The sequence below is a fragment of the Chamaea fasciata genome, unplaced genomic scaffold (genome assembly GCF_029207755.1).
Source record: "Chamaea fasciata isolate MVZ Bird 193981 ecotype frontalis unplaced genomic scaffold, bChaFas1.0.hap1 SCAF_32, whole genome shotgun sequence".
NCBI lineage: Eukaryota > Metazoa > Chordata > Aves > Passeriformes > Sylviidae > Chamaea > Chamaea fasciata.
Genome location: NW_027094117.1, coordinates 311,555 through 326,816, shown reverse-complemented (window position 1 = coordinate 326,816; position 15,262 = coordinate 311,555). Strand labels below are relative to the sequence as shown.

Below are 15,262 nucleotides of genomic sequence, written 5' to 3'. Positions count from 1 at the left end.
TGCCCATTTTTCAATGGCCCTGCCTGTTGCTGAAGAGACTTTCTGCAAGGTTTTCCAAAGAGTTGACCACTTTTATCCCAAGTGCTGCACGGCCTCCCTCCCTGGATAGCTCCGGAAGTTGTGTTGCCTTGTTGTGGAGTGAATGGTGGAAGTGATGAGTTCAGATGCTGAAGCAGCTGGGGGCAAGTGTTGTGGTTTCACATTGATCTGGGCTGTCGCTAAAAGTGCATTTTTCACTTGCTTGCCATCTAAGGCCTCTCCTTTTTCACAGGTGTCTCCTGTGAAAATCAGATGGGATTCTGTCCTCATTGACAAGTGACCTGGAAAGAAAACCCCACTGGAGGCTTTGCCATGGGGGAATTGAGCACTGCACATTCATCTCTGTGCCATTGTTTTCCTTTTCCAGCTTCCTTGTTGATGGAGATCTCTGGCTGGTGATGGAATACATGGATGGAGGAACTTTGCAGGATGTGGTCAGACAGACACGCATGGCTGAAGGAGACATGGCAGCTGTCAGTCGGGAGGTGAGGGATCCTGCTTGGGCCTCCCATGGCTTGGACACGATGCTCCTTCCAGAAGGGCAGGAGAAGAGGAGCGGCTCCACGCTCAGGGCTTTGTTTCTGCCTTGTTTTTATGAGCTGGAGAGGAAAGAGCCACTGAAATGAATGGCCTGCCAGCATCACTGCACTTCTGTTCTTGTCCCCTTTCTTGCTGTTGGGGTACTCTGTCTTTTTTGGGTTGATTTGCTCTTCTCAGCTTTGCCTTGGAACCATTTGCCTGGAGCTTGTGTGCACTGCACTCCTGGCCTGTCACAGCAAAGTTTCTGCTGGCAGAATTCTAAACTCTCCTTTCTTGGCTGATATATTCCAGCCATTGATTTTTACCCCGGTGTTTCTTTTTCTCTCTCAGTGTCTGCAGGGCCTGGATTTCCTCCATTCCAACCAGGTGATCCACAGAGATCTGAAGAGCTCCAACATCCTTCTGGGAATGGACGGCTCTGTCAAGCTGGGTGAGTGTTCCTGGCCAGGCACGGCGCTCCCGGGCTGCGGGTGTGGGGCTGCTTGCCAGTGGCGGCCAGAGCCCCACAAGTGCTGCTGGTGGCACTGCCACAAGCGCTCCTGCTGCCCCTGCAGAGAGCTCAGGGGAGGAGCAGGAGTGTCAGGAGTGGCTTTGCTCTGGCTATGGCCCTTGCACAGGGGCAGGAGTTGGAATGGAAATCTTCAAGGGAATCAGTAAAAGCCACTGCATGAAAGCTGAGGGTTTCTTGAAGGGGCCAGTTCCATCTTTCCTTGCCTCCAGCCGTGAGGACTTTTGCAGCTGTATTCACGACTGCATTCTCACACTGAGAGTGGGGAATCTTTGGGGTTGGTTTCCTCATTCCAGCTGCCTTTAACAGGGTTTGTTTCTGTCCTCAGCTGATTTTGGCCTCTGCGCTCAGCTCAGCCCTGAGCAGAACCAGCCCAGCTCCATGGTGGGCACTGCTCACTGGATGGCCCCAGAAGTTGTCACCAGTTCTCCTTACGGCCCCAAGGTGGACATCTGGTCCTTGGGCATTGTGACCATCGAGATGGTGGAAGGAGAACCTCCTTACTTCAAGGAAACGGCGGCCATGGTAAGAGGCAGATTCTCCAGTGTTTGCAGAGGCCTGTGAGCACAGCGTGGCCCTGCCCTGGCAGGAGCAGATGAAGGTTTCTGGACATGGGGAAGGGAATTCCCAGAGGACTCGAGCCTGAACACAGACCAATATTCTGCAGTCTCTGGCAACAATGTGCTTTGGGCTTTAAGGTGTTCAGCTCTTCTATCTGTGAGGATGACCTGAAAGCGTGAAGACAGTATCAGCTCCAATGTTATCTTGCAAAAAAGCCCCAAACGCACCCCAAAAGCCACCCCCAAACACAAGAAATCTATGAAGGAGTTTGTAAAACAGGTTTGGCGAGATTAAGTCCCTCCCGGCTCTTCTCACTGGGAAAGTTGTCTAACACCTCAAGATGATTATTTAACATGCCCAAAGTCTAACACGTTTCTTTCCTAGCCCAAGCTCCTTTCTCCATGTCACCAAGCCTGAGCTTTCAGCAACACAAACCTGTTTCTTGTCTGGCAGTTTCTGGGATGGGGCATCACAAATGAATTTCCTTGAGTGTCAGTGTCCCTGCAGAGATGCGTTTGATGTAAGAATCCTTTGAAATAACAGTCAGACCACAGTGACTCTTGCAAATGGCCTGGAACGCTGGTGTCGGTATTTGGAGAAGCAAAATCTGCTCTTTCTGATGGAAGTGCCTACTAAGAAAGCCAATGAGATTGGCTCTCCAGGCCAGATCATTTGGATGTTGCAATGGCTGTGGCTGCATCAGGCTTTGGGTTTTTTGGTTGGTAAAGAAAAATGAGCAGCATCTCTGCCAGGGAGGAAAGTGCCCCTGGAGCTGGGGCTGAGAAGCTGGGCTCGATGTGAGCACTGTGGGTGTGACGGAAGCTGGCAGAGCGCTGTGTTTGCTTTTCCTGCAGGCTCGCACTCTGATCCGGCAGAACGGGACCCCGCGGCTGCAGGAGCCCCGGCGCCTGTCGGCTCTGCTGCGGGACTTCCTCGAGTGCAGCCTGGAGTGGGACGAGGAGCGGCGCTGGTCTGCCCAGGAGCTGCTGCAGGTGAATGCCAAGCGGCTGCAGGGGAAACAGCAGCGGCAGGGAGGGGTTTTCTTCTGGGGCCCTCTCCCGTAATCTCCAGGCTGGCTGCTTTGCACGCGCAAAGCAAGCAGAATCCTCGCCCGGTTTGGCTTGGCAGGCTCCTTTCCAGGTCCTCTGCACCTGGTGCCCTCAATGGGCGCAGACATCTTCAAGCAGATCAGGTGCCCCAGAGCCCTGCCTGAGCTGAGCTTGGCTCTTTCCAGGGAGGAGGCACCTCCCACATCTCTGGGCACCTTCTGTCAGTGTGTTCCCCACTCTCCTGGTAAAAAACCAAAATTCTCCCTTACATCTAATCTGAGCCTGCTTCCCTCCCTGCAGTTCAAATCCATTCCCCTTTGTCCTGTTGCAACAGAGCCTGGGAGGAACTTGACTTTGGAAAGTAACGCTTCACTTCTTTCTTTTTTATCCTTTGGCCAGCACCCATTTTTAGCATCAGCCAAGCCTCTCTCCAGCCTGACCCCTCTGATCACTGCAGCAAAGCAACTGAAAGAGCAGCGGAGGACATGAAGCGCTTTCTCTTCTACTTGGGACAACTACTCAGTTCTGGTAGTTAGCACTGCCAGTTAGTTCTGGTAGTTAGGACAGCCTGTTTGTTCTGGTTGTTGTGACACCCTGTTTGTTACGGCAACTTTTGGAATAAAAACTCCCTTCAACCTCAACTCCCTTGACATGTGCCATCCTTCTCCCCCTGTGACTCAGCTGCGCGGAGCAATGCGAGGCCACAGTGGGCCCAGCCTTGCCCAGAGCTGAGCCCCAGCAGAGGCCTGGCAGAGGCCAGAGCAGCCTCGGCATCTGCAGAGTCAGCCTGGAAGGACTTGCTTGGAGCCTTCTGGGCTGCACTCGACTCTGGGTTACAAACTGCGTGTGGCGGAAAATGCCACTGGTTCTGCAAGAGGGCAGAAGGGGCCTGGGGAAGGCCAGAAGGGCCATGGGGAAGGCTCCATGCTAGAGAAAAAACCTGCCCTGTGTTGGAGAAAAACCGTGCCTTTATCCCCTCGGACAGAGGCAAGAAAATTGAAACCTAACCCAAGGCAAAGAGAGGCAGGGGAGCAGCCCCGGCCCTTCTGCTCCTGCCAACCAAAGCGTCCCTCGCCTGCTTCTGAGCCCCTGGGCGCTGGTGGCCCGTGGCTGTTGGTTTTTGTCAGGCTGGCTGCCACCAGCCCAGGACAGGCTGGACACTGGAGGCTTCAGGTGGGGAGATGGGATCCTGGGATGCATTTGATGGCACCTGCCAGCGCAAGCAGGGGAATGGGCTCAGCCGAGGCAGCGGCGGGAAGGAGACCGCGGGCAGCCGCTCCCGCAGCGTGTCACGATCCGCTCCCAGAGGCGGGGTTCAGGATGGTTTGTTTTAGGGATCTCAGACTACAAAAGAAACGGCGGGGGACAAACTCAGTTTACTCAATCACAAATGCACCTTGATTTTGTGCCAACAAATGCCATAGTGGGGAGAGAAAAGAGAATAGCAAGAAAGACAGAAAAGAGGGCAAGGGGATTATAGCTACCAGCATGGAGGGTGGAGTCTTCGAGGCTTTTGAAGATACCTATGACGTGAGTTTCTCCAGTGGGGAGATCTCAAAAGTGAGCGGGAGTCTCTAGGGTTTTTATAGTCCTCTCCGAAGCGACAGGCAGTTGGCCAAACAGGCGGGGGAAATCATTGCAGTGTGTTCATTTAGAGAACTCAGAACAAGTCGGTCGTCAGCAGGTACGGTGTCGACCAGTACGAGTCAGCAGGTGCGGTCACTTCACCGTGACTTGCCCATTGTTTCTGCTCAGGTTCTGATGTTTCCATGTAGGTGCTGGGTTTTTCCATCAAACACACCTGCAGGCAGCACTTGGCCAACATCCCAGCTCAGCCAGGCCACAACTCCCGTCTTGAGATTTTCAAGTCCCTTCGAGGGGTTTCAGTCTCTGTCCTTGACCATGGTGGTGAGGCAGATGAGGGATCTTCGGACCGTCTCTTACACCAGCCCGGGACTCACGATTGTCGTCAAGAGAGCTCCTTCAGCAGGCTTCCGTAGTCTTGTGAAGTCTTCAGGACTCGTCCATGTTAGTAGCATATCCCGGAAAAAACAGAGACAGTAGAGAGTGTGTGTGAAAGAAAGAGAGAGAAAGAGGAAAAAATAGAAAAAGGAAATAGAAACAAAACACAATCAATCAATATTGATTAAAACAATTTCTTCCAAATAATCAAAACAAATCATCAAATTTCTTCAAGTTATAACAAGTTTCAAACAAAAGCTGAATTTTGATGACAATCTAACATCATTCAAAGAAACAACAATAATCAAAGCAAGCAACCAACTATTTCAAATGAATCCGCTGTTGCAGGTCTAATTTCCGCTGTTTGGGTAGTACGTTTGGTGTCAATAACTTTGGGAGTGTCTCTTGCAAGAGGGGTCTTGGCTAAACTGTGTGCTTCCATGATAGATGCCAAGTGTGTCAACTTCTTCATCATTTTCCAACTGAGGATGTGTAAAACGACTGATAAGACAAAAGCAATCAACACCAAAATCAAAAGAACAACAATGGGATGACACACTTTGTTCCGGATACTTGTGGCAGTAGGTGCCCACCCAGAAAGGGTATCCCACCACCTGTATTCAGCATCCTTTGGACCCTTTCTAAAACACCATGTATTTCTTTCACATCATGATAGACTGTCACGAAAGATTTCTGTCCTTTTTTCTTGATCTTTTCTAAAATTCCTTCTAAGTCTCGGTGAAGCAACAATTGCTTAATTCAAGTCAGATTCATTCCTATGAGGACAGGCGTTATCTGGTGAAACATGGTAAAAATTGATTGGAAAAGGCGGTAGGATGTAACTGGGGCTGAGCAAGGAAAGTCACATCCTGGAATTGTGGTAAAATTGCAGACACTAAAAATTGGAGTGATTTTTAGTATCCACCACTACATTTTCTACAACTACAACATCACAAGCAGTCCTTCCACAAGCACATCCATTGCCTATATAAACAAGCACTGTTTCAGGAGTTTCCTTAGGGTGTACTTCAAAACGACAAATCTTTTGCTCTGTGTCCAAACAAATGTCTTGAGCTATGATTGCATGAACAATATCAAGTGCACTAAGGCATTACATACGGTTCTTACAAAATCTGTAACTGTGTTGGTATTGGGGTTAGAGGTAAAGTTGACCAATTTCCACCAGGATTGGAATTCCTTTTCAAAATCATTTGCATTGTCCCAAATTATTTTCCGAATTTCAGGAGGAAAAGTGCCTTCTTCTCCTTCCCTTATGATTGAGGCTACAACTGTCTGCATCCAAAGCTGTGTCTGGATGCAGCTAAGAGCCAAAGAAACATTGTTTTGTGTAGCACCAAGTGCAGCAATTATCATTTTGTGATCCTTCACATCTACCTTTTCCCAATTTGCTAATATGTTTGATACCAACCACTGATGTGTCCCCAAAGCCAATAAGGATAACTGCAATGCTTGTTCTAATTTGGTCAAATCCCTAGTTGTAACAGCCAATTTGTTCATTAATACTACTGAATCAATCCTGTTTAGAATTCCCAATTTAAGATATTTATCATGGTTTCCATGGCCTTCACGTCCCTCGAAGTTCTCCTGTAAAAAGTAAGCACAACAGAATCTGCCACCAGAAGGCAGAAAGTTAGAATGATGGACATTCTTCCCTGTGCATTTATTCCATGTTCTTTCCCTAGAGCATCAAAGGTTAGCCATGGGTATTTCTTCAGAGGGGCTCTTAGCACTAGTGGTACCTCTCCCACCGTGGGGAGGTCCAGCAAAACAGGTTGTCCAGGGTAACGTGCTGGATTCTTGGAATCCCTTGGTCCCCGTGGTGAGGGAACTATGCTTGGAGCTGTTGGGCCAAAAGGAAAAGCATCAGTAAAGCGAGGATTTGCTGACTGTTTGGGGGAAAAGGGAGGGGTAAGAACTGAGGCAGGTTTGTCTTGGATGCTCCCCAAGTTTTCTGCTTCTTGTACTGCCGGTTTTTTCACAGCTCCTTCAGTTCTTGAGAAGATGTTACAATAATGATACAAGGATGTTCTAATTATGTTACAATCTGAGCACAGCACTTTCTTCCTGAGGCTGTCTGGGCCACCCCGTCAGATGGGGGAGTCCCAGTAGTGGCTGACTTAAAAACTTGGAAAGGCCCTCTCCAAACAACTGGTTGTTGTTGTACAATCTTCTCTACTTCTAGGAGAGCTGGGCTAACCACAAAGAAGCCTTTTTCCCTGGTAATATACCTCTTTTCAGCATCTCTGAAACCACGGGAATAAAAACCAGCAGGCCATGTCGGACCCTCAGGACCCCACTGCCATATGTGTACTGACAACCGTGAGGAAGCAAATCCCCATTCTACCTGAAAAGGATCTGTTGGCTGGATAGGGCTTAGGGCCTGATGAGCTGTGGCTCCAAAAATCAACAATTGTACCGCTTCTTCCTGAGATGGGCTCCAGTCCCATTTTACTCCCTTTCTCAACAAATCATAAAGAGGCCTGGCAAAAATGGAAAAATCTGGAATGTCTTTTCCCCAAAACACTACTAATCCCAAGGCATGCTGTAGATCTTTCCTGGACTCAGGCACTTGAATTTGATCTGAGGAGGTTAGGGTGTCAGCTGGGATACATGTCATACCTCCTTTCCACCAGATACCCCAAAATTTTACTTCTTGAGAAGTTTTTGTATTTTCTCTCAGGGGATCTGCAAAGCAAGGCTTTCTAAGTGGGAAATTCTTTTCCGTTGATGAACATCCCCCCACTTGCTGTGTCTCATTGTTTACAACTTGTGTAAGGGAATGTTGTGGCTTGTTGCCCAAGGCTTGTGGAAGAGGAGGTGCACTGGGTTGTTGGTTGGACGATTCCAACACAATAGGTTTGGGACAGGGCCAATTAGAAATTATTTTAGCCAATTTATCATCAGGCAATTGATCCGTTATTTCTGGCGGCACTCCCCTTTTCAGTCCTAGTGACCACAGTTGCTGCCGGTTGGAAATTTGTTTTCCCTTTGCTGATTTTTCATTAGAAGAGGCAATGTGCCTGACTCCTCTGGGTTTTTCTTGTTTGTCCTCGGGGTACTTCACTGGTCCATATTTTCTACTGTAACTTATTAATTCCTCTGCTACCTGACTCCATGTCCAAAGTTTAGAACTGCTTTTAGATTGTGTGCTAGGAGTTGTAAAAGGTGAGGAGTCAGTGGAGTCGGTGGAAGCAGTTTGATCTCTTGTCTGTCCAAGAAATCTTCCAAGTCTATCTAGCGCAGAGATAGATGCTATTGTTTTTTGAAGAAGAATTGCTGTTGGTTTAAAAGACTCTGGCAAACCTTGAATTAGAGGGGTCATAATCTCAGGTTTGACAGGCATTGAGCATTGGTGACTCACAGCCAGAGATTCATTTTCTTTCATGTATCATTTGCAAGCATGCAGCTTTGTCTATGTTTTCTAGGAGTCGGTCTGAGGTGCCGACTATTGCCAGAGGGTCGCCCCTCTCAAGGGGGTTTAACCCCCCTGCCCAGTGAGCTGCACGCTGTCTCAGGGACCATGGAGCACGCCTATTTCCTGCTGTTAAGAAAACTCCATGTCCCCAATACTTGCTTCTTGTTCACTTCATTTAATTTGGTCACCTCCGGTGAGGGAGACTCGAAAAACATACTCCGTCTCTGGTTCACTAGGGAGGCGGGAGTATTCTTTCTTTAATTGAGTTAATTCAGTGGCTGTGTATGGTATTTCTTTGGGAGTTCTGTGGGGATCACCATCCTCTTCATTTATAGAATTCTATTCTTTTTGAATGAGAGGTCTCAAGTTGGAGCAACAGTGTTCCCCACAATTTTGCATGTGTACTAATTCCTTCTGAGGGTATATTTGTTTAATGTTGGATGTCTCCTTTCCTTCTATTTCTGTGGGTGAATCTGCAGGTTTAAAGGTTTTACTTTGCCCTTCTGCAAGGGAAATCTGCAGCAAATAATTCTGATTTCTTTCCTGTTCTAATTGTTTTTGCAAAGCTTCTACCAAATTTGGCAGGGATTCTAGGACTGCTTGTTCTTCACTTACCCGTAAAAAACGGGTTTCTATGGCTGCCGAAAGACAGGCCCCCAAAACTGAGCAAAGAAGGCTTTTATTTCTGCCCAGTTTCGATCTAGCATCATCTTGCAAAGAATATATTCTATCTACAATGTTTTCAAAGTGAAACCAATTATTCTGTGCCCACCTTGCTCCGTCTGGAGAAGGTCTAGCACCATGCTTTGCACGCAAAGCATAAAATGCATTCTCATCTTTTGCATTCATTTTCTGAAGGGACCAAAACCACTCTCAGGGAGGTACGCTTCAAGTTACACCAAAGGCACAGCTAAAACTCTGTTTCCCTTTGCTTCCCTGGAATGGGCCAGGAGACCAAAACTGCCTGGGAGGTTCACCTTAGTTACAAATAGTTGTCTCCTCAACTGCGCCAAGCATCCCAAAACACACACACACACACAAAACTCACCACGGTCCCATCTTTTGCACAATGAGATCTTGTTGTGAAATCCTGACGACAGGAAGTGCTATTCGCCTGGGTGCGTACAGTCTGCGGGAATTTTCCCTCGCCCCCCTTGCGTTCTAACAGCGCTCACCCAAGTGGCGTGCTAGGTGCGGCTGAGACGAGGCTCCTTCTCCTGTTACAAACTATGTAAAACCCGCAACCCCTCTGTCCATCCAGGTCCTGTCCGTGACGCCAATTTAATGTCACGATCCGCTCCCACAAGCGGGCTTGGTGATGGTTCATTTTAGGGATCTCAGAGCGCAAAAGACACGGCGGGGGACAAACTCAGTTTACTCAATCACAAATGCACCTTGATTTCGTGCCAACAAATGCCACAGTGGGGAGAGAAAAGAGAATAGTAAGAAAGACAGAAAAAGAGGGCAAGGGGATTATAGCTACCAGCATGGAGGGTCGAGTCCTCGCGGCTTTTGAAGATGCCTATAGACGTGAGTTTCTCCAGTGGGGAGATCACAAAGCCTGTGCTTAATTCAGGGGTTTTTATAGTCCTCTCCAAAGCGACAGGCAGTTGGCCAAACAGGTGGGGGAAATCATTGCAGTGTGTTCATTTAGAGAACTCAGAACAAGTCGGTCGTCAGCAGGTACGGTGTCGACCAGTACGAGTCAGCAGGTGCGGTCACTTCACCGTGACTTGCCCATTGTTTCTGCTCAGGTTCTGATGTTCCCATGTGGGTGCTGGGTTTTTCCATCAAACACACCTGCAGGCAGCACTTGGCCAACATCCCACCTCAGCCAGGCCACAACTCCCGTCTTGAGATTTTCAAGTCCCTTCGAGGGGTTTCAGTCTCTGTCCTTGACCATGGTGGTGAGGCAGATGAGGGATCTTCAGACCGTCTCTTACAGTCTGGAAGCTCCAATCTGGTAAGACACTGCATGGGGGTCAGGAAGGGGCATCCACCCAGCACCGCTCCGGGAATCCTGTGCCACTGACACTGATCCCACTTTGTTTCCCAAGGGAAGAGGGATAGGAATGGATACAACATGGCAGCCAGTGAGTGCCAGTGGCGGATCCAGCTCTGGATCCCCTCTGTGTGGATCCCAGGATGGATGCTGGGATTAATCCTGGTGTGTGATCTGTGCTGGAATCTGATGGATCTTGTCTTTCTGCAGGAAAAGATGTGGGAAGCAAGGGCCTGACCTTAGGTACGGAAGGGGATCAGCGTGGGATTCCAGAGGGAGACTGGGGCAAGATGGATGGACTTGGATCAGGGGGGGATTCCAATCAGAGCAGGGGTCCAGAGCAGGATCAGATGAAATTGTGGAGTGGGTTTGGCGCTGGATGCTGGAGGGGGATCAGTTGGGATGGATGGAGCAGGATTGGTGCAGGTTGGATGGAGCAGGATCAGTGGGCATGGATAGATGAGGCAGGTTTGGTGCAGGATGAATGCGGCAGGATTGGTGTGGAATGGATGGAGCAGGATCAGGCTTGGATTCTGGAGTGGGAACAGGTGGCATGGGTGGAGCAGGACTGGGACAGGGTGGATGGAGCAGGATCAGGTGGGATTTGGGAGCAGCTCCCGCTCTCCATGGGCTCCACAGCCCAGGTCCACTGTTGAAGAATGGTTAGCAGAGCAAGGCCACGGATCATTAGAGGCCTTATGGCCCGATACCAAGTGCTAGCAGCCTACGTGCTGCTAAGACAAGCTGTCCTTGGGACAGCAGTAAGCACGGTTACAGGCCAAAGATAAAAGAACTTGTGGTTAATAGAGCGTAGCAGTAAGCACGTCTCCAAAGTTTTCAGCATGCCAAGGGGAAGAACCTTCTCACGCTTGATATAGCCAATCAAGTATAGATGAGTAGTGGATGCTAACCAATTATAATTTGACAAGTATGCTGAACGCTTCGGGCAAAAGTATAATAACGGATGTTATGAGCAATAAGTTGAACAATGCTTTACCAATCATATTGATTGATTGCATTATTCCCTCGCTGAAATCCTCCGCAGTTGGTGACCCCCGACGTGATAGCGACTGGGACTGCTCTCGTGATACCCACCCGGAGGTAAGCGAGCGGCGAAGCTCCGAGAAGCAGCGCTCGGAAGGCAGAAGGGTTCCGTACGCGGGCGTACACCCCGCTCCGTGCCTAGGCTGACCTTAGAGAAGGAAGCTTGCTAAACCGACGGCGTGCCACCTCGCACAGGCTGCATGCGCGCGCACTGGTAAAAGGTACAGCTTTCCCTGACTGCTCCCCTTGAGATAGTTTGTTAGGGGCAGGCAATGGAGAAACAGGTGGCCTATGATTTGTTTAAATGCTTTTTACAAAAGTGGGGAGTGCAGGAGGTAGATTTGAAAAAGGAACTTCCTGGCCTCGTAGAGTATGCTGAGAAAAAGGGTTTTTTCCGGGACCCTGAAAGCGTGTATCAGTTCGAGGAATGGCAAAAGGTGGGAGATTGCCTGTGGCAGGCTGTAATAGATGATGATAAGGCGGCAATAAAGTTAGCTTGACCGTGGTGTGCTGTGGTTAATTGCCTGGAAAAATTTAAAGCAGAACAACGCGTTGCCGTGGCAGCAGCCTTGCACTTGGAAGGGAAATCAGCTCCTTCAAAGGAGGGAATGATTACGTTTGGTGGGGAAAACCTGCCACAGCCGATCACTGTGAATGGGCTGACATTACCACCTAGGACCCCAGATGAGCCCTTGCCGTCCGCCCCGCCGCATCCAAGCAATTCGGGGGGAGGACTGTCACCCTCTGAGGAAACTACCTTAGAGGATGAGGCAGCCCGTTATCATGAGAATGAAAACAGTGCTCGACAGGGTCGGGGCAAAATTAGGGGCAGGGTTGATTGGCAGGGCATTATGAGGGAAGCTTTGGGGAGCGGAGATTCAGGTGCTGTAGCAACATTACAAGAAATACAGGAAGATAAACAAGCGGTTCCAGTGGCATACATGCCTAACGCTGCAGGAGGGATGGATGTAACAGTATCCCCTTTAGATTGGAAGCTATTAATGCAATTGCGGAACACGGTCAATGAATCTGGACTGCACAGTGAGCCTACCAAACAAGTGCTAAATTATATTTGGGGAGCTGGACTGTTGCTCCAGGAAGACATGAAAAATCTTTTGAAAATGATTATCTCAATCACAAATAATGCTTTGGCAGGCTCATTGGCAGGCCTTGTGTCAAGAAGCAATTGATGTGCAGAGGGGGCCAGGTGTTCCTTTGCGGGGGGCCACACTAGAGCATTATATGGGAACAGGAAAGTTTTCAACACCACAGGCTCAGGCAATGTTAGGTCCTGATCTCATTAGAGAGACTATGCGTTTAGCAAGGCTGGCATACGGAAAGGTTAGAACTCATAGTACTGCACCCTCTTCTATGAATGTGAAGCAGGGGAACCAAGAGTCATTTTCTGCATTTGTCGATTGCGTCTCAGCCGCAATCGAAAGGGCTGGCATTCCTTTACACATGCAAGGAGCACTTCTTCGGGAATGCATCATGCAAAATTGTAATCCCCGAATAAAAGCAATTCTTGTTACTCTCCCGGGTGATTGGGGTGTAGTGCAGTATTTAGATCATATGAGTAGGATCCCTCAGGGAACGCAGGCTATGCTAGTTGAGGCTGTTAAGGACCTGACAGAAACTATCAAGGGGGGGCAGTCACAAGCTCAGGCTTTTGCTGCTGCTGCGCTGCAACCATTCCGTGCAGGAAGGAGCCAAGGGTCCACTAATCCCAAGGCGCAATTAAAATGCTTCCGATGCGGAAAGCCTGGACATATGAGGAAGGAGTGCTGAGCGGACAAGTCTGGTGCCAGGATTGTCAAGCGGACAACCACTCAACAGACGCCTGCCGAAAGAAGTCAGGAAACGGACGGCGGAGCGCGAGGAGCCGCGGCGCAATGACAACAACAGCAGCTCAAGTCTACCCAGCCTCCCCCTCCTCCCTGCCGGCAGCCTACGCCCCGCCACAAGGGGAAGCATCGGCCTGGACTTGGCAGCCGCAGTAGGTGTTCTGCTAAGGGACAATAAACCTATTAAAATCCCTACCGGAATTAAAGGATCTGTTAAAGTTAATGGACAGTCATCTTGGGGCTTTGTTACTGGGACGGTCATCTGCAGCCCTGAAAGGACTAGTGATAATACCTGGAGTAATCAACTGGTAGTAGCTCCTGAAAAAATCCAGCGTACTGCTCCTTGGAGGTATTTAGGGTGGACGATAGCTGACGCTACCATCTCACCACAGAAGCTAGAGCTGCGGACTCAAATTGCCACTCTACATGATGCACAGCGCCTTCTTGTTGATCTCCAGTGGCTCCAGCCCGTGGTCGGCTTCTCCAATGACGATTTGGAAGCCCTTTGTCCACTGCTGAAAGGCACTGATCCTGCATCGCCAGTTGTGCTGTCTCAGCAGCAGCACGAACTGCTGCAACAGTTAGCAGATACCAGAGCTAACCCAACTGTGTCACGGATGCTACCCGATACTGCAGTGGATCTCACGATTCTTGCTGGGCCGAACCATTTTTTATGGCAGCTCTCACCCAGCTGGATGCCAAGGACACGCCACTGGTGCTGGAGTGGCTTTTCACAACGGTACAGCCCCGTACCACCATTCAGAGCCATGTTGCTAACCTTGCTGCCTTCATTAAAAAAGGCCGAATTCGGTGCCGACAGGTTACAGGGGCAGAACCGAACACAATCTATCTGCCACTTTGGAATGAGGACCTGATGTGGTATCTTTATCATTCCCCTGAATTACAGGACAGTCTTTTGGGAACAGCACAGGATGTGCAGTTAAGATTGCTCAAAAACCCTCTACTACAGTGGGTGCGCTCCAATGAATGGATAGAAAAACCACGTGTATCCCATAGACCTTTGGAAAATGCGCTGACTGTATACACAGATGCAGGCAGAAAATCCAGACGAGCGGCGGCTGTCTGGATGGAGGAGGGCACGTTGATTAAGAAATTCGTGGAGGCGACTACTGAGGACTCATTGCAGACGCTAGAATTAAGGGCTGTCCTTTGGGTCATTATGAATTGGCCTGGTCAGGGTGTAAATATTGTCACAGACTCATTATACGTAGTAGGGGTGGTGCTGCGGATTGAGGATGCATTGATAAAGGATATAAAGAATGACAGGTTATGGGAACTTCTGAGGCAGCCGAGGCAAGCTGTTCGGCTGCGCTCAGCTCCTTTTGCAATTTTACATATTCAAAGCCACAAATGGTCAGAAGGTTTGGGTCAGGGTAATGCCATAGCTGATCAGTTGGTTTCTGTTGCAGTACCACAAGACGAATTTCAGCAGGGCCCCAATGGATACCTAGCAAATGGATCCGTCCCGCTAATGACCCTGCAAGAGCGACATCGCTTCTGGACAGCCAGGGTTAGAGGGGGTACACTTAATTGAAGATTTAGGGGCAAGAGAAAACCTGCAACTGCTCTGGCGGTTTCACAAGACAGTACAGAGAGTGGTTGCTTTGCACAGCAGTCATGTTTTGGCAGCAATATGTAAGCAGGGAGTGGGGATTCCCCAGCAATGGCAGGTGGCACCGGAGAATCGGGATCATATGTGTCATCGCTATCGTCCTAGGACCAGGCACAGGGAGAGGCGGAGCTGAGGTAGAGTCGGTTTGGGTGCCTCCACAACCGAAGGAAAACATTTGGGTTACTTTAGCCAACAAAACAGGGCAGGAAGCAATATGCCTGTCCCTGTCCTCTCCTGGTAATCCCTTCTCCACCTGTTTGGTAGGGATACCCCGGGAAGAGCTGCCCTGCCCGGTCTCAGTACACAGCTGCCGCCGTAATGATTTTCAGTCATATGCTGATCAATGGGATCAGACGGTCCCACACTTTCCAGGGGCCCACCTGGAACCACAGGAGTTGGAGTTGCTAAGATCGGTTAAAGCAGATTGGTGTGCAAACTTGAACTGGTCAAGCATACGCAGGCAGAATCCACAGTCCATTTCCACAGTGAACGCGAATTCCTCTCTGCCTGTGTATAGAAATGCCTCTCTGTGGTGTAACTATACCAGTGGGAAAAATTCCCACTCCTCCAATAATCCTATTCAACTCCCCCCAGGAGTGTTTCTTATTTGTGGAGTCAGAGCATGGGCAGGTATTCCATCACGG

At 49.4% G+C, this 15,262-nt stretch overlaps 1 pseudogene; it reads right to left on the bottom strand.

Annotated features, from left to right (window-relative positions):
• Positions 1-6,508: 6,508 nt before the first annotated feature.
• Positions 6,509-9,233, bottom strand: LOC136303292 (uncharacterized; annotated as a pseudogene).
• Positions 9,234-15,262: the final 6,029 nt, after the last annotated feature.